Source organism: Psammomys obesus, unplaced genomic scaffold (genome assembly GCF_907164565.1).
Source record: "Psammomys obesus unplaced genomic scaffold, mPsaObe1.curated_primary_1811, whole genome shotgun sequence".
Taxonomy (NCBI): domain Eukaryota; kingdom Metazoa; phylum Chordata; class Mammalia; order Rodentia; family Muridae; genus Psammomys; species Psammomys obesus.
The window spans coordinates 26,248,590-26,252,951 of NW_026587216.1; the positions used below are offsets into that span (position 1 = coordinate 26,248,590).

At 40.2% G+C, this 4,362-nt stretch overlaps 1 pseudogene; it reads right to left on the reverse strand.

The window, feature by feature from the left end:
- Nucleotides 1-236: 236 nt before the first annotated feature.
- Nucleotides 237-3,571, reverse strand: LOC129673699 (60S ribosomal protein L17-like; annotated as a pseudogene).
- Between the last annotated feature and the right edge of the window lie 791 nt (nucleotides 3,572-4,362).

Genomic DNA, 4,362 nt, shown 5'->3' on the forward strand with positions numbered 1-4,362 from the left:
CATGCTTGCCCAGAAATAGGCTGGCCCTTCAAAGCTCCCATAAATCCTTCAAATTCTTCTCTCTGTCCCCCTCCCCTCCTCTCACATGTCCAGAGCCTGCCCTTTGCCTGCAAACTGAAAAAGCTCTCATCTCCACTCCGTGAATACCGCTGGAATACTTAGCTGCCTAGTGTTAGGTCCGTTACAACCCTGATTCTTTCTTCTGTTCCTTCCTTTTCTTTTACGTTTATCTGCAGTTATTTTATGCTGAATTTATTCCTGTGCATCAGTTTTCGTTGCTTCCGTGATATCTTTTCATCCTCCTCTTGTGGCTTTAGAACAATTTGTTCTTCTTCAGTGAGAACCGACTCAGCGTGGCAGGAGGAGTTCATGTATGGGTTAATTCGACCATGGGCTCTGTAAGCTGCTGGGCGCATTCTAGGCACCTTGTTCACGTGGTCAACGGCTAGAGGCTCCACCTCTGAACCTTTAAGTTCCGCATCACGCATCACTCTGCATTTTTAAGCATGTGTAGCAAAACACTCAGCACTCTTTTTTTTTTTTTTTTTTTTTTTTTTTAGCCCCCGACCCTGAGTCCAGATACTGTTTGGCCCCGGGGTTAACCCGACTCCTCCACCATTAATACCGCTGGAAGGGCACACGTTGCTTCTTCGACCTGACATCTTTCAGATACTTGGTGGCTTTTCAGATCTTGATGGCCTGGGCAGTTTCCGGTGTTCTTAAAGTGAACAAGAAGACTTGAATTCTTGATGTGCGTGATTTTGGTTTTCTGGATCAAGAGGGCAGCAAACCTCTGGCCACTTGCACGAAGAGCAGTAGCCCCGTTTCGTAGACGTCGCCTTCTTATTGATATTATTTCAAATTGACAAATTGTCGCTATGTATACCTACAGTGTATGAAGTGCTGTCTTCAGCTAAATGTACAATGTGAGATTTTTGTATCAGGTCAACTAATAAATCCATCTCCCTGTTTTTCAATCATTTTTCAGAATGAGATATTTGAAATTTACTCTTGGGTACTTGTGTATATAATACACTGTCCCTCTGCTAAACAATGGACCTCAAAATGTTCTCCTCCCAGCTAGTTTAAACTTCCAGGATTTTAAGTAGTGGGAGCTTGTTTCCTCTCCAACCCTTACCTCTGGGATTAATCACTCTCCTTTCTCTTCTCTGTGCTTAGCTTTTAAATATGTGACTCATGAATTAGATCATGCATGTACACACTAGTGAAACACTATTATCCAAACAAGAAATTAAGAAAAGAATTTAATTTATAATAGCAACAAAGATAAATGAGACAAATTTAAAATAAAATAAATAAACGAATAGAATATTACGGTATAAATTTAAACAAGGAAGTAAAAGACCGATAGTGTAAACCATAAAAAATGATGATACAGGGGGAAAAAATCCACAAATTGTAAGCTCTCCCATATTTATGGACTAGTAGAATTAGTGTTGAAAAATTATCCAGGCTATACAAACACATTTTTAACTTAGTGTAGTCTTCACTAAAATTACAAATTCATTTTACACACATACACAAACACACACAAACAAATACAGAGATGGGGAGAAAGGGAGGGAAAGAGAGAGAGAAAGAACAGTTATTAAACTTGTGTGAATCAGATCTGAGAACATCACATTCCCTTAGATGTTAGTCTTTTACAAAACTGCAGAACTGGTTTTTCCATGTCCAAAACCCAGAACAGTCCAAGGAAGCTCTTCCTCCAGGTACTAGCCAGAGGGGGACTCCAAATGATGGTATAGGGCGAATTTTTTATCTGCTTAGTCGGTTGGCAGCTGGTTAGTTTTGTTGAGAGGTAGTCTCACTTCTGGTGATGTTCAGGCTGGCCTTAGTCTCAGCTTGTAGCAATCCTCTGCCTCAAACTCCTGGGTGCTGGGATTACAAGTATGGGCCAGCCAACCTAACTTGAGAAAATCTTTTAGAAGGAGTAAAATATCAGTCATTCAAGAATCTGTACGAGAGTAAAAACATAAACCAAATAAAATCAAAGTAGAGACTGAGGATGGATGGACCGTAGCTACAGCCCTCCTTGATTGAATTAAAATCATAATTCTTCAATTCTACTGGCTCTATAACTTAAAAGTAGTTATTAATTCTTTGTGTTTTAGCAAAATAAAACAGCCGATATTTAATCACTCTGACATACAATAATAATGTAATGACCTTAAGCCCTGAATACAAAAATATTTCAATTATTTTAAGACAGTAAACTACATTTCTACCACTAACTAAAGGTTAAAAAAAATTAAACAACCCTATTAAAAAAATAATGCATTGCTGTTAAATATTTTGTTGTGGTTCTAGAAAGATCTAAAGTCACAATTTTGGGTGGTTCTTTTATCTTAAAATGTTGTATATTTTCCTTTTAGTGGTTATAAAATCACAGAGTACCTACCTCTAAATTTCATTGAATAACATAGCACAGAAGAATTTTTTTAATGGTTACATTAGCACAGCCAATGGGAGAGGCAGATCAATCTTAAAATAATAAATATCTCAAAAAAAAAAAACAAACAAACAAAAAAAAAAAACCACCTCAAGTACTAGTGAAACAGCTTGATTGGAATACTTCTCAGATAATGGCTTATTTGGTGCCCAGAGAAGGGCAAATTTGTTGTGTATGAGCAAACCACCCCAATGAATTTAGAGAGCCAGGTCTCTTCTTAATGTCAGTGGCACATTATCCCCGCATTTCTGTCCCCTCAGGATATGCCATGCATATTTTCTGTCTGATACTGTCACTCTTGCAATGCCTTTCCTACAGCCTCTCCCTTGAACTGAAAATTCAGGAAAGAAACCTAATTTATTATTGTGTCCCTAGGCTAATATTTGACACAAAGAAGATGCTCTATAATTTGGGATGAAAAGTTTCAATAAAGAGGAAACTGTAAGCAGACTCTAAGTTCCAGGTGTTTTGAGAGCTTGTTTGGAACGGTCACCCAAGGAGCCGGACTGCTTGTATACCCTTGACAGCAGACCAGAAGACTGGTCCTCCTCTGTGGGGAGAAGGTTGCCCTGTTCAAAACAGCATGCACCTTAGGGAAGTGTGCATATGGGGGAGGAAGGTGCCACTGCCCAGCCAGCCATATCAGCCCAACCCACCCCGGTAACCCCGGTGACAGATGTCATGGCCAAAATAACCCAAGAGCAAGGTTTGGTGCTTTTTAGCCCAGATAATAACCATTGGGCCAACAGTGATGATGTTGTGGAATTACCACAGCATGCTGACTCTGAACCGTGTGTGTGTGTGTGTGTGTGTGTGTATGTGTGTGTGTGTGTGTGTGTGTGTGTGTGTGTGCCCATGTGTGTGAAAAGTGCAGGGCGGGGTTAAATGTATGCAGGTGCACATGTTTGGGGGTACATAAAGAGCAAAGGTCAACCTCGGTGTCATCCTCAGGTACCTTCTGTCTTTTGTCCTTTGGAGACAAGGGCTCTCACTGACCTGGAATTCGCCGATTTGGCTAAACTGGTTGGCCAGCACGCCCAGCGGTCTGCAGTACTGCAACTCCAAGTGTGAGCCAGAAAGGCCTTCCTTTTGAAACATGGCTGGCAAGTTAAGAATCAGGGTGCTGTGAGAAATACATCCTATGGCACAAAGGCTTTCTTTTCCTCTTGCAGTGACCTATGCCATCTAGGAATCGAGCCTTGGCTTCACAATTTCATGTTTCCAGCCAGTTCATCTAATTTAACCAGGAAAGCTGCATCTAGATTTTGAAGTCTGGGAAATTCGTCTACTTCTCAACTCGCTGGGCAAGACTGACAAGACCTACTAAATGAAACCATCGTTTACATCACTCCAAGGATCCAACAAGTATTAAAAAGAACAACTCTAGTCCAGACGCTAAGTTTACCCCAGCACATGGTTGGTATTTAATAAATAAATGCACTCCTAGCTGACTGATCACGGATGCTAAATTCCTAAGCACATTCAATAAAAATAGTAGCCTGCCCAGCCATCAAAATAGCAGCAAGTAGAAAGTACGTCAGTATTTTATATGGCTCTGCCTGGCCAGTTAAGAACCAGGTGTTCAAAGCTTTAACTGTTGCTATATATATGGTTCAAGACAGACTTTTATATGTGCTTCCCTGAAGGTAAAGAGCTCAGCTTTGAGGCAACTTTATAGCCCTTTTCTGCTTTCACCTTAATGGATAACATCCGTCCACAAATTTGTAACATCAGTGAATTCAAATAATGACTGGTGAGAATTCCATTCCTATTTGAAGGTTAAGACATTTTCAACTCCATTTCAGAGTGTGCTTAATCTAAAAGTTAATCAATCTCAACCTTAGAGATTTAACAAAAACATAGAATAGCTCTGAGACCAACCTGTGATC